Source organism: Alosa pseudoharengus, unplaced genomic scaffold (genome assembly GCF_046254945.1).
Source record: "Alosa pseudoharengus isolate Yale_2024_CS ecotype anadromous, Long Island Sound unplaced genomic scaffold, YU_APseudo_1.1 YU_APseudo_1.1_scf_11, whole genome shotgun sequence".
NCBI lineage: Eukaryota > Metazoa > Chordata > Actinopteri > Clupeiformes > Clupeidae > Alosa > Alosa pseudoharengus.
In genome coordinates, this window is record NW_027468576.1 from 29,745,619 (window position 1) to 29,770,389 (window position 24,771).

Genomic DNA, 24,771 nt, shown 5'->3' on the forward strand with positions numbered 1-24,771 from the left:
TGAGTACCCTACACACACACAAAAAAAAAAAACGAAAACAAAAACGAAACCCTGCGTCGAAGTTCTTATGGAATACCGTAGGGGTGAGCTAACTCTTTGGTGTGTTTCGTTTGGTTCTTGGTTCATAAAATGTAGGCCCTACGGTTTTTGTACAAAAGCATCTGATAATAAATTGAAACAAACACAAACAAACGCTATTTACTACAAAATCCATGGCTGCATCTTCAACCAACGTGAGTGAAGGTGGATATGTGAGTATCTTTAAGCTATCATGCAGCTATCCACTCCGTCGTGAATAACATAGGGCAGGTTTATTTATTTTTTTCAGCCGATGAGGTGTTGTCTCGGGAACAAGGGTCTTTTAGACTTGCAAGCATGGGCTCTTTGCACGAAAAGCTTTCAGGCCGCTTTGTTTCCGGTGGAGTGTTGTAACGGCACCTTCTGTTCTTTTATTTTGCTCCTAACATCTTCACTCCGACACTGAATACCTTGTTTTCTCAACAACAACCATTTTAACTCGCTCAAATCCTTCTTTATCGTAACGTGCTGATTTACTAGGTGCACCACCCAACCGGGTCCATGCTATGGGTCCATGTAGGCACTAATTACATTTCCTGGATCAAACACACCTGCCCCTTTTCAATTCACGTATTTTACCAAACTCATGAGATGCATTTGGAACGTTGCAGAGGTCAAAACATTTGCCCCGTGTGAGGCTCGAACTCACGACCTTCAGATTATGAGACTGACGCGCTGCCTACTGCGCCAACGAGGCTTGGGGGACTAGAAAAAAATGACGTTCAAAAACGTAATTAAACTACGATGTTCTGTCCGATATAATTTTTTTCATTTCTGCGAACCGCATATTCACCACCTGTCCTGAAATGACCAGAAGGCCGGGGTAGCACAGCACAGCTAGTTCGTTGTGCTGTGAGCAGATGTGCAACATTCACTATCACTTCTTGTTCGTGGTGGTAGCCATCTATCCTGCTATCCCATACATGGGCAACATACGGCCCGCGGGCCACATCCGGCCCGTGGGCTTTCCCTGACCGGCCCGCGTAAGGTCCGTGAAAGAACAAATAGTCAAGAGCCTAGCATAGAGATGCACGCAAATCAATATTGCTTTTATTTTGAAAGCGACTGCTATTTGTACGCCCATACATTTGTGCGTGGATGCATACGATGTAAACACCCTCACTAAATTGTGCTGGTGAATAGAATTTATGCTTCTGCGTCGACACAATGCAGTTGCCTTTAAGTCGGCGTAAACCTTTCAAAGTTTTGTGTGTCTTATGTCTGCGTCGCTCACCACCGCAAAGGTTGTCAGAACGAACTCCTGCTGTTTGTTGGCGATACGAAGTGTTCATTTCAAAACGTTACTAGCAAGTAGACAGTTTACAATCGGATAACCCGTAATTGTAACCAAAATATGTCTGAGTTTATTTGCAAAGCTTATGTTAGCGAACTATGATGCTACTACCCACAGGTTGCTTGAAGCAGCCGGCTCAACACACAGAGCGAGTTGACCAATCACAGTTATGTGCATAAAGTTAAAGCAAAAACATAGCCTACATTTTTTAAATAGTTTTCTTTGTGCATGTTGATTAACTAATGACAGCCTACTATTGTCTGCTCCACATTTTCGTAGTCTAATTCTGCATAGAGTTATTTAATGATGGTAATGATTTAATGATGAAATATTGCTGAGTGTTGATGAAATGGTGGCACAGGCCTATCGGTTGTACTTCACATTTTCATGACCTAGCCTAATTATATAGATATTGTAGTACTTTTTTATATCAGTCTTTGAAAACTGAAAAAAATGTCAATGTCAAAAAATCATTTTCGAGAATGAGGATTAAATACTGGACATAGACTAAATTGCTGTTTTTCCTTTGTCTCCCTAACATTTTCATCTGTTCTTACGACTAGTAAACAAAACCATATGATTTACTTAATGTTATACAAGAACAGAATAGAATTGACCAGAATTGAGTTCAGACTTGAGTTCGGTATTTTGGGTCCGGCCCTCCTCAACAGTCCCAGTTTGTCATGTGGCCCCTTGGGGAAATTAGTTGCCCACCCCTGTGCTATCCGATCTGGCGACAACCTGTAAAAGAAGCATTTCAGTCAAAGTTAGTGTACTAACCAGCTATAACATGTTTAGTTGCGCTGTTTCTCCACTCTCAGTATTAAGCAAACAAATACTCTGGGTTTTGTTCTTGTCGCCCTCCCAGAAGACACACACACACACACACACACACACAAATACCGGCAACACAGTTTAACTTAAATAAGAATGTCTTTTAATAAGAATTTAGTCTTTTATTTGTATCTCTTATAAACAGATTGATTGTAATTAAAAAGCAAAGAAGTAGGCTATCATCTAAAGCCAAAAAGTTCTTCTCAGAGGCAGTGCCAGGAGGCCTAGCTGGCAGGCCCGGATCTAGGCTGCTCAGATCCGGGGGGGGGGGGGGAATAGAACATTTGGGGTGGGCACAATGAATACCCCCCCCCTGCACACACACACACAACATTTACACTACGCAACAAAACCGCTCAGTTTCACCTACAAATGCCTTACTTTTCACCTCAAACCCCTTATTTAATAGCAAACATGACATATTACATAGAACTGTTAATCATAGAACTGATTTTAATATTTATAGATATCTAGGCTATATTTAAACATTTATTTTCTATGTGGCCTGTTATGAAATCATGTATTGAACAATTTAAGGACATTTCAGCTTTAAGAAACTCATATAGTCTACATGCATGCTTAGCATTTTGTGATCATTAAGGCTACTTTGACAAACTCTTAGTCAGCTGATTTTAATATTTACAGATATCTAGGCGATATTTGTAACATATTGTATTTGGCCTGTTATGAAATCTGTTGTCATGTATTGAACAATTTAAACACACTGTGAAACCTGAAGCACAAAGTTGGAGACATGCATTTAGACATTGCTGCAAATGTAAAACCGGATTACTCTGGAATGGCTAACTGTACATGGGAATGCTTTACACCTTTGTATTCGGTAAGGTCTGCTGTTTCTTCTGATATATGGTTTGTCGTGTTCGGGGAAAATTCGTGAAGTATTCCACCGAGATGAATGGGTAGGGAGATGGGCGCAGAATGTAACATGAATAAATTAAAGTTACTTTTCTCGCGAACCGTTTACCACAACAACTTGCGGCAAAGAATGGGTGAATTTGGATGCATTTTCTTTCTTGCCGTGCGCTGTTACATTCTCCACTGTCACTAAAAGACAGGCTAAATTAATTTACGTTGTGAATGCTAAGCTTAATTTGACAGGCCATAGGCTAAATAAAAATCGCTAGTCGGATGCAAAGCAGAATATAAGAAAGGTCCACCAAGGCCACAGAGCCACAGTGGCCTGTGAACCTCCGATTTTCAAAGGGACATCACGGCCAACGCAAGGAACAACGACGTGGCCGCCGTAAAATTCCCACCCTGCTTATAACACAGTTAAGGAATTACCAATGTTAACAAACTAACTGGCTAGATCACCTTAGAAAGCTAACATGCACATTAGCTAAAAAACAAACCTTATTCAAAACGAGAATAATACAAACACTAACACTACAGTTAAAGGTCTTTATTTAAACCAGCAACAAGAATCTATATTACATCTAGTAGCCTATAACCTTTATGGAAATATAGCTAAGCCCTCTGTACTTTAGTATGAAACAGCAAGTGATGCACACAGTGTGGAATGGTAGGGGAACGCTGCTGCTCTGGTATTTATACTATCCAACCAGCAAATCAGCACCCTCGAAATTCAGACGGGACGAATTAGAAAAGTGTGATTGGAAGATTCAATAGCTGTCAATTAAAATTGACCAATAAGGTGGGGCAGAAGAAATATTTGGGGGGGCATTGCCCCTCCCAGCCCTATTCAACTATGACAACTGCAACTGGTTACCTTGTTATGCAACAGTGCAGGACAGTTGTGATAGTTGTGTAGAAGGTTAAAAACATCATATTATGCTTGGGGGAAAATGGCTTTGCTGTGGAACAGCTGACACATGGCTGCATGTAGGCCTACTGGGGCACCTAGCTTGATATGGTGAACCATCTCCTATATCACGCAGTAGAGGTTATTGATTCATTGGTATTGTGAGAGGCTATTATAGAGGCTAGTAAAGGCTATTGATTCATTGGTATTGTGAGACATTACGGGCTCTATTTTAATGATCTGAAACGCAAGTATCTTTGCGCAAAACACAAGTAGCTTTGTGGGCGGATCTTGGGCGCTGTTGCTATTTTACCAGCGGGAGAAATGACTGTTGTGCCTGACACAAATCTAAAATGGGTTGGTCTGAAGTAGCTTCATTACTCATGGGTGTGGTTTGGGCAACATGCAATAAACCAATCAGAGCTTCATCTCACATTCCCTTTAACAACAGGTGCGCTTGTTCCATGGTGGATTGCTATTATGATGGGGGATGTCAGGTGCAGCCAGTTCAGTTTGCTATTGATTTTTCTTTTTGACAAAATGTAAATACAGAAATGTCACAAAGACATAATTTCCGATGTTTTGGGCTCACTCTAACTGAATCACTATGAATGCATGGTAATATTTTTGCAATGTTCTTCTGTCAGATAAGCTCTCCTCTCCCGTGCTACTGCTTGGGCATTTGGGTTAAATGGCATCGGCATATGCAGTTCAACATCACGTCTCCTTAGGTCCTCTAATATTTCCTCATTCATGTCATCAACACATCCATGATTCATGGAAATGTTGTGTACGCTAGGTTTATGCTTATTTTCCCACATCTTCATGGACACCACAATGATCCTCGTATTTTTCCTTGTAATTATGTATGATTTGCAGAAATGGGAACTGCTGCGTCCGTGTATATGAGAGGAGCAAAGTGTATGTGCTTTGTGCCCACGCTACATTATGGCCAAGCAGGTGTACGGCCATATACACTGTGCTTACCATCAGGCAACTCAACAACGAGAGACCATTTCCTCTATATGTGTCTTCACACCAAGTTGACCTACTATAACTTCCTAACTCTGCACAGTATCCCATTAACTGCATGACAGTAGACTATTTACAATATTTTCTGTAAAGCAAAGTTTGTAAAGACATTTTCAAAATCAACTTAATGCACAAACAAATTTTGTTTGAGCAGGAGAGAGAATAACAATGCACAGATGCAGCAATTACAGAAATTGTAGGGTACTTGCTACTTTCTTTTACTATCTATGATTGCTGGTTATCAGCACACAATAAACTGATTTAAGCTAATTCACTAACTCAAGACCATCATGGATATAAAACGTTTTTGAAAACAATGAAAGGATGGAGGGAGAAAAGGATGGAGGCAGCTGAACCGCCCCCAGGAGCGCAAGTTAATTTCCTTATTTAACGACCTGCGTCTGTGTGCATCTGTGGAGGGAAAATTCCGCTGAACGCTCAATGCAAAATAGGAATGATACAAGCGCCATTGTATAAAGTCAATTGCGCCACGTGCAAGATAGAGCCCTACATGTGCCAAGCAAGGTTTTTTCTCCTCTTGAGGGGTTTTAAAGGTGCCATGTGTAATGTCCGCCAAAAAATCAATTCATACTCCACATTCCATAAAAGATGGGGGCAGTATACCTCCAGAAAGTGAGTTGGTCTACCCTAGAGTAACAACCGAGAAACGTGTATTGCAGTTTGGCTGGCGGTTATGTTGCCCGCATACCGCCTCCCATGGCCGAAACTGGTATTATGACACCCGTCGGGCTGTGGCTAGTAATTTAGCATGCTAATTCAGGTTGATATCTCTGCAGCACTATACCTTGTCATTTTTTTAAGGACATCATCACTCTTATTTCTTCTTATTCTTTTGATGCGTGTAGCTCATTTTTTGGATATTTTTACATCAATTCTTACACATGGCACCTAGGGTTGGGTATCGTTTGGGTTTTATCCGATGCCGGTGCCAAAACGGTGCCTGAACCGGTACTTTGTTTTTAAAATGTTTTAAATTAAAATGGTCTAAAGCAGGGGTGTCAAACATACGGCCCGCGGGCCAGATGCGGCCCGCTAGATGGTTTAATCCGGCCCAGACTTGTAGAGAATACATTTCTGACTATGTCAAAAAATAAATAAATCTCTAGCCCATTCCTGTGAGGAGTTATGAATTTTCAAAGAAATAACCAAAATGCTCAATTCAGCCGCTAGGCGCAGCCAAAAAAAAAAAAAAAGTTCGGAGTTGACTGGTCCTGTGCTTTCAGTTTGGCTACATTGTCGGGAGAAAAGCAGGCGTTGCGACAAAATTCAGAGACAAAGTGCAGCCTGCAAACGGAGGACAAGATGTTTGGGCATTTTATTGTATTTTGCACCAGGAAGTGTTGTGTTGTAAAACACTAAACTTGGATCATGTTAAAGTGTGGTTGTGCAAACTGTAAATTTAATCAGGTCGCGAGGTGTGACTCACCGTCAGTTTGACTGTTTTCTTAGTGATAATGGCATTCTGTCTGGCTTACCATACCACGCTGTAGTACGGTGGTTAAGCCGAGGTGCCGTACTCAAGCGTTTCTTTGAACTACGAGAGGAAATTGGACAGTTCTTGGAGAAAAAAGGCAGACCAGTAGCAATTTAAATGCCCGGAATGGGTGCAGGATCTGGCCTTTATGGTGGATAGCCTATTACACAGCACCGCCACCTAGCCTACAAAATTATTTGATCTGATGTAACCTAATCGTATCAGTTGATCGTATTGCTCATGCACTGCTAACTTATGTTTGTTAAATTCATTTTATTTTTCATACATTTGCACATTTACATTTTTAAGGCAGGATGTTAACTTTCTTCATAGCTCCCACTTGAGTTTAGTGTGGTGAGTTGGTTCAGGTGGTCAGATGTAAAAATGTAGGCCTATCCACTCAAATATAAAAATAAACCAGTTGTTTATGAGAGTGAAATGCATTTTATTTAAATTTCATTGGCCTCTCTGAATAAATGTGTAATAATCTAATATATCCCTTGTGATTATGTAGGCTACAAATGTAGGCTGAAGGGTAAAGCATAGCCTACTGAAAAAAACTAAGCTGGAGATTTGGAGTTGTCAAAGGATGTTTTGCAATTATTTCACTGGTCCGGCCCGCTTGAGATCAGATGGGCTGTATGTGGCCCCTGAACCAAAATGAGTTTGACACCCCTGGTCTAAAGCATGAATTGCTTTTTTTATTGATAAGACAAATTTGAACATGAAATTAAACTGTTATATTCAATTTACTATCAATATCTCATTGCTCCTACGAATAATACATTTAAATGTTAAAACAGCTTGCCATGCATGCACACACAATGGTAAGCTCTGCTTTCAAGTTTAGGCCTACCCAGTGTAGGCGGTTTGCCATAAGGTATGTTAAAACCGCTTGCCATAAAACTGCCAGGTCATGGACAACGGCATTTGCAAGCAAGCTAATCTAACAGGGACTCTACTTTCCAGTTAATTCAGTGTGTTCTCAAATGCTTCAAGAAATTTCATGTCTTAACCCATAACACACAGTAGTTTTGAACATGTTAGGCTACATGTCGGTGTTGAAGTGTTTAGATTCCCAGCGCTAGCCTAGTAGGCATTTTAACAGCAACTATGGCTATGCGCTAACACCAGTCAGCTAATGTTTAATTAGCGATAACGTACGGAGATGGTTTCATAGCCTCTTTGACAGCTCAGTGACATCAGGTATGTAAACCTACATATTTATGTTTTTGCCAGCTAACTTTTAACATGATCTTCATATTCATTGTGATGCTATATGGGCCTCGTGCACAAAGATTAATATCATGCCATAACACACCGTGAAATAAAGTTTTCACCTTACAACTTTGCTGATAACATTTCAAATAAATGTCATTTAGCGCGTTAGCAAGGATATTGTGTAACCTACTAGCTAGCCTACTGTTGATGTTGTTTCATAGCCTTTTGCTTGTGTGTAGTTAGGCCCACTGCTAGATTTTGACAGGAGCTCGCGATATCGATTTAAAGTAAGCTACTTTGGGCTCACGCAAGCTGTCAAACACTGTCCACTCGCCTATGTGGTGCACCCCTCTGGTTATACAGCCAGTGTTCATCATATGTTAGCTAACTGTATCTGGATGTGTTGCTATCAGAGCAAGACGTTAGAGATGGCGCATGACATGCAGTGATGCCTCGTATAAAAAAATAAAAAAAAAACGCTATTTAAGCACCGAAATGAGGCACCGAAATCCACGTTGTTATTCGATGCAGTTACTACCGTTTACGTTGGCACCGGTGCCATATTAGAACCGTGTTTCGGTGCCCAACCCTAATGGCACCTTTAAGATTGCTTTCAGAGATGAGCATTGTAAGGCTCATTTCCATACAGGGACTCGGCCAACTACCCAGGTAAATAGGGATAGGTACAGGAACGCCCCTCTATTCTTCTTTTCAATTGTTGTGTCCCCACTGCTTACAGGACCTATCCAATAGGGCTGCACAATTAATCTTAATAAAATCACTATCTAACCGCGGTGTGAAACATCATGGTTAATAAATCGCGAAGGCTCCCCTACACCGTGTTTCCTTGACACTCATAAAAACGTGCATTGCACAATCGATTGGACCGACCAACACAAGTTGCAAAAAGTAAAATAGGGAATCGATTTTAACCAAATATGTACATTATTAATTTGAAACAAATTAAACAAATAAAAAAGATAGATGTAACAAAACTCACAAATAAGCAGAAAAAGAAAATAAACAATTCCGAAAGTGCAGTAGGCATTGCGAGAGCTAAAAAGAAAATTCCCACCAAAGTTACACACCGGTAACAGCTGTTTCAATTGGCTGCTGTGCTGCTGGTGTTTTGCCAAAAAATGGAGGACAACGCGATCAACCTGTGCGACATGAGAGACGAGTGATAAGCCCTAATAACTTGATGAGTTCGATATGGAAGCATTTAGGGAATGTTGCACTCCTGTTTGTCATTGTGCACGAAACCTCACGCCAATAAATTATCAGAAATATTGCTGGCTTGTGCGTCTTCAAGCGCCCTCTTTACGTCCATCCTAATGCCTGTTAGTTGTCCGTGGATTGGCCTATATTTGGCGCTGAAAATGGAAACGTCTTTAGACATGGAAAATCGATTTTACAATCGATTCAATGAACACTTATGTCTCAAAAATCGAACAGGATTTTTTCACAAAAGTGACAGCCATAGTGGCGAGTTATTAAAGTAATGCTAAGGGCGCTTTATCAACCGTCTCTGCTAATAAATTAAATTAGGGGAATTCAAACGCATTTCAATCAATGGCATAGCGGTTACTAGGGTTCCCACACCTTGGTTAAGATCAAATTCAAGGACCTTTCAAGGACTTTCCAGGCCCAATATCCTCAAATTCAAGGACCTAATGTGTCGATAAATTTCAAGCGCGGGCATGGTTAAATCATGTTACCTCAACAGACCAAGGATACCTTGTCGCAGTTTTCTTTTATTTTTGGTCATATGACAAATGGTAGGCCTATTCTATTTTTGATGTTTGTATTTTGCATAGAACTGAGCTGAAATAAACTTTTCCTAAACCATATGTTAAACTAAATATTTGGGCAACAAACACTACATGCGGGAAACACGCAGAAATTACGCTGGCCGTGTAGTTCTAACCAACGTAAATCAGGCAAACGCATATAATATCGACAGAAGTGGTGGCGAAATAATGGAAACATGTTAATAAGCGGACGGAATTGTATGAAATTCAAGGACTTTCAAGGACCTCCATTAATTTATGTCTGTTTTCAAAAACTTTGAAGGGCCTAGAATTTTTTTTTCAGATTCACAAATTTTCAAGGATTTCAAGGACCCGTGGGAACCCTGGGTTACATCATGTTGTAGGTTAATATACTAGCTGTAAATTACCATCGTGCTACTTTTAGGAGTTTTGTAGACTAGGCCACATGTGATGCGTTTCAGTTATCAATAGCATTGTATTAAAAATGTTCTCAATTTAATTTCTATTTAGTCTATTCTTTTTACTAAGACTTCAAACAAACAGAGAAATATAAAATCAAATTACATCTAATAAAAATAAGCCTAATACATATTGCAGAGGCTAATTTCCCATGTTTCCATTATCTACTTCCAAAATAAATGTTGAAAGTCAGAAACGATACAAGAGAAATTTTAATGTAGCTGCGGCCCAATAGGTACTAACAAAATAAGAACAAAATCATTGCATCACAGCTTTGCCCGGCCAGGGTCTGCATTAGACAATTTGAACCTTATAAATCCTGTTAGTAATGTTGTTCATACTAGATTTGCCAAGGTTCATTTAAGATAAAGAAAACAATGTTGCATTGGCCGGGAATCGAACCCGGGCCTCCCGCGTGGCAGGCGAGAATTCTACCACTGAACCACCAATGCATATGGAGCACTTGTCCATCTGCCATTTTAAAATTAATTCTTTTAAAGACTCTTCTTCATTGTTTGGACTATTCACTCATGACTTCCAGTGGTATTGCTATAGTTCATAAGCTCTCCAATTACGTGCATAAATAAGGACCAATGCAATGGCTCTTAAAGGAATACATGGGAACGTCATTACATAATCACAACCTTAGGCTACCTATCCAGGTCCTCCTATGTCTGCATTAGAACATCTGAACCTTATAAATCTGTTTTCAAGTTTAGTATTGTTGGTAGTACTGGATTTGCCAGGGTTCATTTACAGATGCAGAGTAAAGAAATCAAATTAGATGAATAAATTTACCCCCTTCATGAACTTTTATTCATACTCAAAGATTTTCACATTTACAGTAGGATCTTATCTCTGACCACTTTCAAGCCATGAAATTTCAAATTACAACACCCTCCCTTTCACATCATGGGCAAGAGTACCAATAATTTAGTTATCCTGTGTCTGAATAAAGAAAACAGTGTTGCATTGGCCGGGAATCGAACCCGGGCCTCCCGCGTGGCAGGCGAGAATTCTACCACTGAACCACCAATGCTTATGCAGACAATTCATGCATGTTTACAAAAAACATCTCAAGCTAAATAAAAGAAGTAGCATTTAAGTAATAATGCAGAACACCGATGCAAAACTACATTTTCACTGAATCAATTATGAATAATCACTTATGAAAAAATACTCCTCGGGCCTCAAAAAAACCCAATTCAACAGATTAAATTATGAAACATTCTCCTCAAAAAATCACTCCTCGTTAGTATAGTGGTGAGTATCCCCGCCTGTCACGCGGGAGACCGGGGTTCGATTCCCCGACGGGGAGATAATTCTTTTTAAATGGGTGAGGTGCAGCAGTCTACAGCTGTCATCCTTCACCTCCCAATCCCCTACATCTCAAGACTGAAAATAATATTTTCAAAAAGTAAAAAACAATGAAAAAATAATGAATGAAATAACAAATAATGTTTCCGCCCGGTTTCGAACCGGGGACCTTTCGCGTGTGAGGCGAACGTGATAACCACTACACTACGGAAACGATATATGAACATGAAAATAAACCATATAAAATGGCTTGCATGGCCTGTACTAAGCCAATGTTTTCATTCAGCAGGGAGATTATTGTGATCACTTTTGCACAAACAAACTGACCTAATCACATGGTGCAAACTGCATGAAGTAGCATATTCCATTACTAGGATATGTCTAGGAAGTATGGACACATACTCAGACAGACAAAACAAATTACAATTTGTTGTTTACAAATTGTAATTTGTTACATTACCTCTCACATCATGGGCAAGAGTACTAATAATTGAGTTATTGGCAAGAGCAAAGTAAAAGGAATTAAAATCTATGAGAACCATTTAGTCTCAATTCCAATCTCTCTAGGTCATAGGGTGTCTTTAATTAGTAATTGGGAAAAGTTTACAAACAGTCAGTGCGTGTGGGGCACAGGATGGCAGACCACCTCAACAACATGAGCTTATAACCAGATAGGTTTTATTTTGGAAATTAGCTAGAGGACCGAGAAGAAAAGCCGCATGCAAATAGAGCTTGGGATGCACCCAAAGTGTAGTTGTCTGCATAATTGTGTTTTCTTATGCTAAAAAGGTTCCTGCTCTGGTGCCAGGTTCCCACCTGGAGACAGGAAAGCCAAACGACAGCCATCAATTATTGAATGGGCCTCAGGACGAGTTCTGGGGCAAAACAGTCATGGGCAGACAGCCATCGAAACTTAATTATCACTTGCATTGTTAGAAGGAGCCCTTATTCAAGCAGAAGGACAAAAGGCCCAACCTAATTTACACAAAGGGTCGTCTTACCCATAAAGAAATTGAAGCCAACCCCTTTCTCTATATACATACTCATACTTCTAATACTTGCTAATACTTTTACAGTAGCCTACGTCCCAACATGCTATAATATTCCTATAAAATTACTATAATATTTTTGTCTCAAAATACTAGAAGACTCCTACAGTTGTTTTTCGTAAGGAGTCATACAATTGTGAGGCTGCAAAAAAATGTGTGTTTGGTGTCATTCATTTTCCGCATGGCACTGTCTATTGGCCCGTCTACAGGAGCACCCGCCATGCGACCTTAGCGAATCTCTTTGCAGCTCTTTTATGCTGCCATGATCACCAGTGTGTATCGACTCCTTAAATCCTGAACGAAGTATTTCCCAAGACAAGAGAAATTGTTCAGTCATTTATTGCTGGGTACGTTGTGCATGGTCGTTAGTTTAATTAAGAGTAGGCTAGGATGTGGCCTCCCATGCCACCATGGTTCCTTTTACAACTTCCGGTAAGTGGCTTGCGTTTAACAACTCGGTGACCGACTCAAGCACTGCCTACCCTGCCCAACCCAGACTTCACGTATAAAGACAAACAACCACAAACTTATCTAACATGCAGTATGAATAAAGTCTACTTTTAAGAACCTGTGACCTTACAGAGGGGGAAAAATCCCTTTTCTTTTATATTTGACATTTCCACAAGCTGAGAAAAAAAAATGTTTTTTTCATAGCATGTAACTACTCCTCGTTAGTATAGTGGTGAGTATCCCCGCCTGTCACGCGGGAGACCGGGGTTCAATTCCCCGACGGGGAGTCAATTATTTTACAACTTGAACAAGCACTCTCCAGCAACAAAGCCTACCGAGCTTATGAATAATTTATATAAATACAATAGAACGACGGGAGACATCCGTTTTGAAAACATGCTTGAACACTACATTCTACTAAGATGAGTAGAAAATGGCAGTATAAAACAAACAAACACAGACTGACTCTAAATCAGCAGGAATTAAGTCACGGGCAGACAGCCATCGAAACTCAATTATCACCTGCATTGTTAGAAGGAGCCCTTATTCAAGCAGAAGGACAAAAGACCCAACCAGATAATTCACACAAAGGGTCTTCTTACCCATAAAGAAAGTGAAGCCAACCCTTTTCTCTAGAGGGTGTACATACTCATTCATGCACTCAGACATGAACCCTGTAAGACACCATTTTGAAAAAGCTGCCATCTTTGCCCATAAAAGGAGATCCGGTTGTTAACTGAGGCTAACTATCTATGGCAAGTTGCACTGCGTCTTAACATACCAAAGATCAGTATCCAATCAAAGGCAGACAACAAAAGTCTGTAGACAGAACTGTTAACAAACAGAGTATATCTACAGCTCTCATTTACTGTTATGGGCGCAGCAATCTTGAAATTTCGAACTCAGGGTACTCCCACCACGGTTCTTTTGCAACTTCCGGTAAGTGGCTTAGGCAAACAACTCGGTGACCGACTCAAGCACTGCCTACTCTGCCGACCCAGACTGCACATATAAAGACAAACAACCACAAAAGTATCTAACAGGCAGTATGAAGAAAGTCTACTTTGAAGAACGTGCAACCTTACAGAGGGGAAAAAATGCCTTTTCATTTCAACAAGCTGAGAAAAAACCTGCAGTTTTTTCCTTGAGTGTACATACTCCTCGTTAGTATAGTGGTCAGTATCCCCGCCTGTCACGCGGGAGACCGGGGTTCAATTCCCCGACGGGGAGTACATTTTTTTACAACTTGCAGAAGCACTCTCCAGCAACAAGGCCTCCGAGCTTATGAATAATTTATATAAATACAATAGAACGACGGGAGACATCCATTTTGAAAGCACGCTTGAACACTACAAAACTGATATCTAACAAAGTGTTATTAATCTTATATTAAGTGAAAAGAATATAGTTGGTATTGTTTTTAATTTAAAGGCACTTACCTTACGCTTTCTCATAAATTCATTTGACTTTATTTAATCTTATTTTGACTTATTTTACATATTACCAAGAAAAAAGCTAATTTGGCTGTCTATGTGTACAACAAAATTCCAAGATATTCCATGACTTTGCCCCAAAAAAAATGAATATTCCCTGACTTTCCATGTCTGGAATATAGATTTTCCAAAATTCCATGATATTCCAGAAATTCCATGACCCATGGCAGCCCTGTGACCTTCTCCACTTTTGAATTAAGTCATAAGTGTGTGAAGATGAGTAGAAAATGCAGTATAAAAAATAAACAATCAAAGACTGGCTCTAATCAGCATGAATTAAGTCCAACTCACAAAACACTTCACAGAGAGATAGAGACTGCAGTTCTTTCACCCTTTGGCATTTCCACAAGCTGAGAAAAAAAAATGCTGTTTTTTTTTCATAATAACCACTCCTCGTTAGTATAGTGGTGAGTATCCCCGCCTGTCACGCGGGAGACCGGGGTTCGATTCCCCGACGGGGAGAGAAGCCTTTTGAAGCTTTAAATAATTTTTCATTTAAACCATCCATTAAATGACCGACTGGCTTTAAGATAGATCGCAGTAATTAGTAAGAAGAAAGAGGAAAAAAGCTAGTTTCTTTGTTCAGCCAGCTAAGAAATGTCAGTCAATTTTTGTAAAGAATTTTGAACCTGGTTTTAACCAGATTTAGTTTTTTAAAGTTTATATTTAATTAGATCATGCCTATTTTTCATATTTAAACATTAAATTAAGGAAAACTTTTTTTCTCTATTAATGTCAGTTATCAACTGACTGAGTTTGGTAGTAATATCTGCTAGTTACAATTTTTACCCTTATTCACCTGTTGTGTCTTGCTTTAACTGACTGACCAGGTTTATGAATTGAGATAGATGGATGTAATCAGCATGAATGAAATCCAACTGGCAAAACATGTGACTTCATAAAGAGTACACACCTAGAGTTCCTTGGCACATTCAGCCAGTCGAGAAATTAAAACTCCATTTTTTTTACAGCAAAATATGTACTCCTCGTTAGTATAGTGGTGAGTATCCCCGCCTGTCACGCGGGAGACCGGGGTTCGATTCCCCGACGGGGAGGCACAATTTTTGAAACTTTAAACATACATGAACTGTCAAACCAGGTTTATGCCTGAGTTATAACCTCAGAGAGCAAAGCTATATACATACTCCTCGTTAGTATAGTGGTGAGTATCCCCGCCTGTCACGCGGGAGACCGGGGTTCAATTCCCCGACGGGGAGTCAATTCTTTTGAGTCAATTTTTCTGGCTGTACTTCCATTGACCTGTTTAAAGTTTAGCAGATTTGCAGAAAATATAATAGGACTAGATCATGTTCCAAATGGAAATACAAGTCTGTCTGCATCTCAACACAGAGTTTAGAACCTGATGCAGCCGCATAAAGAACAATAGCAGACTGTAGCAAAGAGTAATAAGAAAAGGAAAATTGATATTCCACCCACAACCTGATCACATCAGTCATCCTCTCCCCACGGAAAGGTGGTAAATAACTCTAAATGCCAACACTACATGTCACATGAGAAGTTTCTCAAAATGTTTCTCAAAACGTTCAATTACTGGACTCTGGCGCCACCTTCAGTATTTCAGTGCTCCCATTTCTTTTTTAAATCCACTCGATATATATTTCTTTTGCAGATTATCAAATCTTGCTAATAATAATTTCTAATAATTTCAATTCAAAAATATTATATTCATTGATAGTGATATGAATCTTACCCCAAAAATCCTTCAGATTACTAACTTTTAACACAATGTTTTTAGTGACCACACCATTGAAGCACCACTTGAAAAGCGATATTTCTGGAAAATTATATGTAATTCTAGTATTAACCAAACTTGTTAATAGCATTTACTACCATACTAAGACTATAACAATATGAAATTCATGAAAATGTGCCATAGTGCAGTTGCAGGTCAATTACAAGTGAATTACGGACATCCTGACCAACAGGAGGCAACATGTGCAGTTGACTCACTAATCACCAGCTCCATAAGGTTGTGTACCCTCACGGTATCTGAACTCTCTGTGCACCAGTGAATGCACCTCCAGCCACCTCTCCAACAAGCTGGTTAGGCATGCTGATGACACAACAGACCTAGGCCTCATCAAGGACAATGATGACCCAGCTTGAGTCTACAGTGTCACAGCCAAAATCACTGTACACAGAGAACAACCTGCTTAACAGGAACAAAATGGTGGAGATGGTCAAGGAGTCCAGACACACTCACTCTCTTATCTCCCAATACTCATTTATGATACAGTAAGCAAGGAGGTGGAGTTATTCAAATTCTTTAGTTGCACCTTTGGCAACAACATGAAATAGAAGAGAAATGCACTATGATCAAGACACCACGTCAAAAGATTTAAGTATATAATATATACGCTTTTCATCCCTGCATTTATCCCAATCCGTGAATTAGTGAAACACACTCAGCACACAGTGAACACACAGTGAGGTGAAGCACACACTAATCCCGACGCAGTGAGCTGCCTGCTACAACAGTGGCGCTTGGGAAGCAGTGAGGGGTTAGGTGCCTTGCTCAAGGGCACATTTAGCCGCTTCCTACTGGTCGGGGTTCGAACCAGCAACCCTCCGGTTACAAGTCCGAAGCGCTAACCAGTAGGCCACGGCATGAAATGGAAGAGAAATGCACTATGATCAAGACACCACGTCAAAAGATTTAAGTATATAATATATACGCTTTTCATCCCTGCATTTATCCCAATCCGTGAATTAGTGAAACACACAGTGAGGTGAAGCACACACTAATCCCGACGCAGTGAGCTGCCTGCTACAACAGTGGCGATCGGGGAGCAGTGAGGGGTTAGGTGCCTTGCTACTGGTCAGGGTTCGAACCAGCAACCCTCCGGTTACAAGTCCGAAGCGCTAACCAGTAGGCCACGGCTGCCCCAAAATATGCACACCAAATTTTATGAACAGAAAGAACTCATAACAAGTTTTGGAACTGCAGTGTGCATCAGGCTTCTGCTTGTCCATTTCAGTTCAGCCTTCAACACAATCATCCAAGACCATCTCCATGCCGAGCTTCAGCAGTTGCAGTTGCCCCATCCCATGTGGAAGTACATTACGGACTTCCTGACCAATAGGAAGCAGCAAGTGCAGCTGCCCCCCTCACCACCAGCTCCATAAGGTTGTGTACCCTCACGGTATCTGAACTCTCTGTGCACCAGTGAATGCACCTCCAGCCACCCCTCCAACAAGCTGGTTAGGCATGCTGATGACACAACAGACCTAGGCCTCATCAAGGACAATGATGACCCAGCTTGAGTCTACTGTGTCACAGCCAACATTACGGTACACAGAGAACAACCTGAAGCTTAACAGGAACGAAATGATGGAGATGGTCAAGGAGTCCAGACACTCACTCTCTTATCTCCCAATACTCATTTATGATACAGTAAGCAAGGAGGTGGAGTTATTCAAATTCTTTAGTTGCACCTTTGGCAACAACATGAAATAGAAGAGAAATGCACTATGATCAAGACACCACGTCAAAAGATTTAAGTATATAATACGCTTTTGATACCTGCATTTATCCCAATCTGTGAATTAGTGAAACACACTCAGCACACAGTGAACACACAGTGAGGTGAAGCACACACTAATCCCGACGCAGTGAGCTACCTGCTACAACAGTGGCGCTTAGGGAGCAGTGAGGGGTTAGGTGCCTTGCTCAAGGGCACATTTAGCCGCTTCCTACTGGTCTGGGTTCGAACCAGCAACCCTCCGGTTACAAGTCCGAAGCGCTAACCAGTAGGCCACGGCTGCCCCAAAATATGCACACCAAATTTTATGAACAGAAAGAACTCATAACAAGTTTTGGAACTGCAGCGTGCATCAGGCTTCTGCTTGTCCATTTCAGTTCAGCCTTCAACACAATCATCCAAGACCATCTCCATGCCGAGCTTCAGCAGTTGCAGTTGCCCCATCCCATGTGGAAGTACATTACGGACTTCCTGACCAATAGGAAGCAGCAAGTGCAGCTGCCCCCCTCACCACCAGCTCCATAAGGTTGTGTACCCTCACGGTATCTTAACTCTGTGCACCAGTGAATGCACCACCAGCCACCCCTCCAACAAGCTGGTTAGGCATGCTGATGACACAACAGACCTAGGCCTCATCAAGGACAATGATGACCCAGCTTGAGTCTACTGTGTCACAGCCAACATCACGGTGCACAGAGAACAACCTGGAGATTAACAGGAACGAAATGATGGAGATGGTCAAGGAGTCCGGACACACTCACTCTCTTATCTCCCAATACTCATTTATGATACAGTAAGCAAGGAGGTGGAGTTATTCAAATTCTTTAGTTGCACCTTTGGCAACAACATGAAATAGAAGAGAAATGCACTATGATCAAGACACCACGTCAAAAGATTTAAGTATATAATATATACGCTTTTGATACCTGCATTTATCCCAATCCGTGAATTAGTGAAACACACTCAGCACACAGTGAACACACAGTAAGGTGAAGCACACACTAATCCCGACGCAGTGAGCTGCCTGCTACAACAGTGGCGCTTGGGGAGCAGTGAGGGGTTAGGTGCCTTGCTCAAGGGCACTTCAGCCGCTTCCTACTGGTCGGGGTTTGAACCAGCAACCCTCCGGTTACAAGTCCGAAGCGCTAACCAGTAGGCCACGGCTGCCCCAAAATATGCACACCAAATTTTATGAACAGAAAGAACTCATAACAAGTTTTGGAACTGCAGTGTGCATCAGGCTTCTGCTTGTCCATTTCAGTTCAGCCTTCAACACGATCATCCAAGACCATCTCCATGCCGAGCTTCAGCAGTTGCAGTTGCCCCATCCCATGTGGAAGTACATTACGGACTTCCTGACCAATAGGAAGCAGCAAGTGCAGCTGCCCCCCTCACCACCAGCTCCATAAGGTTGTGTACCCTCACGGTATCTGAACTCTCTGTACACCAGTGAATGCACCTCCAGCCACCCCTCCAACAAGCTGGTTAGGCATGCTGATGACACAACAGACCTAGGCCTCATCAAGGACAATGATGACCCAGCTTGAGTCTACTGTGTCACAGCCAACATTACGGTACACAGAGAACAACCTGAAGCTTAACAGGAACGAAATGATGGAGATGGTCAAGGAGTCCAGACACTCACTCTCTTATCTCCCAATACTCATTTATGATACAGTAAGCAAGGAGGTGGAGTTATTCAAATTCTTTAGTTGCACCTTTGGCAACAACATGAAATAGAAGAGAAATGCACTATGATCAAGACACCACGTCAAAAGATTTAAGTATATAATACGCTTTTGATACCTGCATTTATCCCAATCTGTGAATTAGTGAAACACACTCAGCACACAGTGAACACACAGTGAGGTGAAGCACACACTAATCCCGACGCAGTGAGCTACCTGCTACAACAGTGGCGCTTAGGGAGCAGTGAGGGGTTAGGTGCCTTGCTCAAGGGCACATTTAGCCGCTTCCTACTGGTCTGGGTTCGAACCAGCAACCCTCCGGTTACAAGTCCGAAGCGCTAACCAGTAGGCCACGGCTGCCCCAAAATATGCACACCAAATTTTATGAACAGAAAGAACTCATAACAAGTTTTGGAACTGCAGCGTGCATCAGGCTTCTGCTTGTCCATTTCAGTTCAGCCTTCAACACAATCATCCAAGACCATCTCCATGCAGAGCTTCAGCAGTTGCAGTTGCCCCATCCCATGTGGAAGTACATTACGGACTTCCTGACCAATAGGAAGCAGCAAGTGCAGCTGCCCCCCTCACCACCAGCTCCATAAGGTTGTGTACCCTCACGGTATCTTAACTCTGTGCACCAGTGAATGCACCACCAGCCACCCCTCCAACAAGCTGGTTAGGCATGCTGATGACACAACAGACCTAGGCCTCATCAAGGACAATGATGACCCAGCTTGAGTCTACTGTGTCACAGCCAACATCACGGTGCACAGAGAACAACCTGGAGATTAACAGGAACGAAATGATGGAGATGGTCAAGGAGTCCGGACACACTCACTCTCTTATCTCCCAATACTCATTTATGATACAGTAAGCAAGGAGGTGGAGTTATTCAAATTCTTTAGTTGCACCTTTGGCAACAACATGAAATAGAAGAGAAATGCACTATGATCAAGACACCACGTCAAAAGATTTAAGTATATAATATATACGCTTTTGATACCTGCATTTATCCCAATCCGTGAATTAGTGAAACACACTCAGCACACAGTGAACACACAGTAAGGTGAAGCACACACTAATCCCGACGCAGTGAGCTGCCTGCTACAACAGTGGCGCTTGGGGAGCAGTGAGGGGTTAGGTGCCTTGCTCAAGGGCACTTCAGCCGCTTCCTACTGGTCGGGGTTTGAACCAGCAACCCTCCGGTTACAAGTCCGAAGCGCTAACCAGTAGGCCACGGCTGCCCCAAAATATGCACACCAAATTTTATGAACAGAAAGAACTCATAACAAGTTTTGGAACTGCAGTGTGCATCAGGCTTCTGCTTGTCCATTTCAGTTCAGCCTTCAACACGATCATCCAAGACCCTCTCCATGCCAAGCTTCAGCAGTTGCAGTTGCCCCATCCCATGTGGAAGTACATTACGGACTTCCTGACCAATAGGAAGCAGCAAGTGCAGCTGCCCCCCTCACCACCAGCTCCATAAGGTTGTGTACCCTCACGGTATCTGAACTCTCTGTGCACCAGTGAATGCACCTCCAGCCACCCCTCCAACAAGCTGGTTAGGCATGCTGATAACACAACAGACCTAGGCCTCATCAAGGACAACGATGACCCAGCTTGAGTCTACTGTGTCACAGCCAACATCACGGTACACAGAGAACAACCTGAAGCTTCACAGGAACAAAATGGTAGAGATGGTCAAGGAGTCCGGACATACTCACTCCCTTATCTTACAGTACTCATCTATGATACAGTAACCAAGGATGTGGAGTTATTCAAGTTCTTGAGTTGCACCTTTCTAAACAACATATAATTGAGGAAAAGAAAATCCACTATAGTCAACATATCATAAAGAAATGGTCATTTTCCTGCAATTTCGTAACTTTGGAACTGCAGTGTATATCAGGGTTCTGCTTGTCCCAATCAGTTCAGCCTTCAACACAATCAGCCAAGACCATCTCCATGCCAAGCTTTAGCAGTTGCAGTTGACCAGTGAATACAACTCCAGCCACCCCTCCAACAAGCTGGTTAGGTATGCTGATAAAACAACAGACCTAGGCCTCATCAAGGACAATGATGACCCAGAGAACAACCTGAAGCTTAACGTGAATACATCCATGTAGAAATATGAAATTCCTGGAAAATTTGTAATTTACCTCCAGTGTGCAAAGACCAACACCACTATCTTCTCTGGCCAGTTGCCAGATCCCAGCCTCAAAGAACACCCAAATCCACTCCAGTGAGAACTGAGGGCAAAAGATACACAGAAACCCAAGAAAAGTTCCTCTCCAAACTTACACCGGAGATGGTGCAGCAGTGTCAAGACACCTTCTGCAACGTAGCATCCAGGGCATACAACTCCACTGCAGCTGAAAGAGGTCTTCTGGAGGACAACTGCTTAAACGAGTACCCAGTGATCCTAATGCTCCTTGATGTCACTGCCAACGATGGACAAAGAATTGGGACCCTCATTGACCTGGCATCAGACACGAACTACATAACACACAGAGCTGCGAGCAAGTTGAACCTGAGAAGTGAAGATGTGACACTGGTGGTTTACGGCGTTGGAGGGATGAAAGTGTCTGTCGCAACCAAGCGCTACCTCCTCAGGATACGTGTCAGCACTCCAAGAGGGACCCTCAAGTCACATCAACTGATCTGCTATGGACTTTCTTGCAGCTGGTGCCCCAGAGAGTTCATTCCGTCGGTGACTTGGTGCTCTGGGACGGCCCACTCGGCAAGAGCATCGGAGCCACACACCCAAACCTCTTTGAAGAAGTCACCTTAATGGCCCATACGTTGAAGACACACTTCGCAAGACCCATGAGAACTGCAGCAGTCAAATACACTGAACTCACCTGTAAAGATCCAGTCTCCGGACCATCCCAGCACCCAGTCCAATACAGCCACTAGCAGCAGAGACTTTCTGAAGTGGTGGAAATGGGAAAGCATCGGAGCTGCTTGTGAGCCGAGATGTGGAGGATGTCGCTGCGGGAATTGCCAACCCGGGGTAAAGAAATAACGCTGGCTGAAGAAAGAGAGATGGAGATAGTGAGAGATGGCTTGACATATGTGAACGGAGATCACCACAGCCCTAAACCACACAGGCACGTTAAGTATCCATGGACAGAGGATCCAGCATCTCTACCCAACAACAGGTGAGCGGTTGAAGCCACAATCCACAAAACAGAGAAAGCAGCTGGCGAAGGAAGCAGAGTGGAAAATGGCCTATGCTTCGCAAGTCCATGAATTGGTTAATCGCAAAGCTGTAGTGAAGCTGTCCAAAGAAGTTCTGCAGAGCTGGACCGGGCCAGTGTGGTACATAAGTCACCTGATTGCACCAAATCCACATTCAGTCTCCACCCCAGTGAGGCTAGTATGGAACAGCAGCCAGAAGTACAGAGGCCTGAGCTTGAATGACATACTGATCAAAGGTCCTGACGTTCTGAATTCGAACAGAGCTGTCCTGCTGAGGTTCCGAGCTGGTGTTTTTGCTGCCCTTGGTGTCATCCGCAAGATGTACAACTCTGGCTGGCTGGAAGAAAGAGTGGTCCACCTGCACTGGTTCCTGTGGCACGACACTGAAGATGCAGAGATGGATTTCGCCAACAAGAGTCAACATCGGAGACAAACCTGCTGGTTGCATAGCCCAAGTCGCCATGTGAGAGACTGCTAAATTGCCTCCATTCAGCCACTTCAAAGAAGAGAAACGTGTGCTGGAGGAAGACGCATATGTCGATGACATCCTAACCTCTCACAACAACCTCGACCACCTGAAACTCCTCATTGAGCAGATGGATGAAGCCCTGGGTCTACTCTGATCAAAGTGGGAGGAAAGGGCCGAGAGGTGAGAAGATGAAGTCAAAGACTATGATAATAAAGCCCTCGGCCTCGGTTACACCATTGACGATGACGAGCTACACGTCATGGTTGCAGTGAATATGCGCCTCGGCCAGGACTTAGTGAGGGAAGAGGTAAGAAGACAAACCCCAGACCCACTCACCAGGAGAGAACTGCTAAGTCAAGTCTCTGGTCTCTATGATCCACTCGGCCATGTGGATCCAGCAAGACAGAAGGGAGCCATCCTGATCCGAAGAGCTTTTCAAGAAGCAAAAGTAATGTACTGCATAGAAGACACCTGGGATGCTGGGATCAACATACAATTGAGAGAATACACTATAGTCAACATATCACATAAAAAGATGTGTAACTTACTTTGAGCAGAGAGAAATCTTTTCAGGATTTCAGGAATATTTGTAATTTTGCTGTAATTTAATCACTTTGGAACTGCAGTGTACATCGGGATTCTGCTTGTCCAAATCAGTTCATCCTCAAACATCCTCCTCAATCAACTTCAATATCAGTATCATATTCCCTATTGTATGTTTTGTAGGCCTTCAGTGTAATGTAAAAAAAATGACAAGAAAACCCCTCCCAATGTGAAAACATCTCTTGAAGGAAAACATCATTTTTGTAATAACTGATAATAAGCAATATTCTGCCTAAGCCAGGGGTGGGCAAACTTTTTGGCTCAAGGGCCACATTGGGTTTTGAAAATTGGCCAGCACAACAAGCCCCCCCCCCCCCCCCCCCCACACGCTTAAAAAAATAAATTTTTTTATAGCCTATAATTTAGTATGAAAAGTATTTGTTTTAAAATATTAATTGCTTAAAAACTAGTGCAGTGCCCGTTCAAACATGCTATTACTGTAGCCCAATTACATGCCTGCAGGTAGGCCTGCTTTGAAAATAGAATAGGGAAAAACATAATTCCAGGTAAGCATTCAATAATGAATAGGCCTACAGATAATATAATAAATGTGAAGTGAGCAGAATTTAAGCATGGCTACATGTGACATTTTTTACAAATCAAAATTTCATAATCCTAACAACTGCTTTGAGTCAAGGCTATATGCTTAGTCTATTGAATAACTTGATGATAGAGAAAACAAACCATTTTGTGGAATGATGCATCATATGGAATTTGCAACGGTGTGACTCAAAAACAGTCTCTGGTGGCCTGTAAGTGACATCACACTCTTTCTGCCACTCATTGCTTATCCCTGGTTATGCTTTGCATGTGTGGCATTCTGAGACGTTCTTTAATCGGGACCATCATCGCTCGTTTCAATTTAGGACCTTGCAGTTGGAACTGTCGTTTGCTTATTCAAAGTCTAAAGAAAGTTCAAAGTAGCCTGGGCTATTCATATAGCATCACACTCTGTCTGCCACTCGTTGCTTGTCGCTGGTTATGCTTTGCATGTGTGGCATTCTGAGACGTTCTTTAATTCGGGACCATT

General features: G+C 42.1%; 10 non-coding genes across 10 annotated transcripts; 6 read left to right on the plus strand and 4 right to left on the minus strand.

Moving 5' to 3' along the window:
• Positions 1-702: 702 nt before the first annotated feature.
• Positions 703-775, minus strand: trnam-cau (transfer RNA methionine (anticodon CAU)). Its single transcript has one exon. It is a non-coding gene; the product is annotated as a tRNA-Met (tRNA).
• Positions 776-10,349: 9,574 nt separating this feature from the next.
• trnag-gcc (transfer RNA glycine (anticodon GCC)) lies at positions 10,350-10,420 on the minus strand. Its single transcript has one exon. It is a non-coding gene; the product is annotated as a tRNA-Gly (tRNA).
• Positions 10,421-10,936: 516 nt separating this feature from the next.
• trnag-gcc (transfer RNA glycine (anticodon GCC)) lies at positions 10,937-11,007 on the minus strand. The gene has a single exon. It is a non-coding gene; the product is annotated as a tRNA-Gly (tRNA).
• A 207-nt stretch (positions 11,008-11,214) lies between these two features.
• On the plus strand, positions 11,215-11,286 carry trnad-guc (transfer RNA aspartic acid (anticodon GUC)). The gene has a single exon. It is a non-coding gene; the product is annotated as a tRNA-Asp (tRNA).
• Positions 11,287-11,426: 140 nt separating this feature from the next.
• Positions 11,427-11,499, minus strand: trnav-cac (transfer RNA valine (anticodon CAC)). Its single transcript has one exon. It is a non-coding gene; the product is annotated as a tRNA-Val (tRNA).
• Positions 11,500-12,999: 1,500 nt separating this feature from the next.
• On the plus strand, positions 13,000-13,071 carry trnad-guc (transfer RNA aspartic acid (anticodon GUC)). Its single transcript has one exon. It is a non-coding gene; the product is annotated as a tRNA-Asp (tRNA).
• An 871-nt stretch (positions 13,072-13,942) lies between these two features.
• trnad-guc (transfer RNA aspartic acid (anticodon GUC)) lies at positions 13,943-14,014 on the plus strand. The gene has a single exon. It is a non-coding gene; the product is annotated as a tRNA-Asp (tRNA).
• A 653-nt stretch (positions 14,015-14,667) lies between these two features.
• On the plus strand, positions 14,668-14,739 carry trnad-guc (transfer RNA aspartic acid (anticodon GUC)). The gene has a single exon. It is a non-coding gene; the product is annotated as a tRNA-Asp (tRNA).
• A 521-nt stretch (positions 14,740-15,260) lies between these two features.
• trnad-guc (transfer RNA aspartic acid (anticodon GUC)) lies at positions 15,261-15,332 on the plus strand. The gene has a single exon. It is a non-coding gene; the product is annotated as a tRNA-Asp (tRNA).
• A 90-nt stretch (positions 15,333-15,422) lies between these two features.
• Positions 15,423-15,494, plus strand: trnad-guc (transfer RNA aspartic acid (anticodon GUC)). The gene has a single exon. It is a non-coding gene; the product is annotated as a tRNA-Asp (tRNA).
• The last annotated feature ends 9,277 nt before the right edge of the window (positions 15,495-24,771 follow it).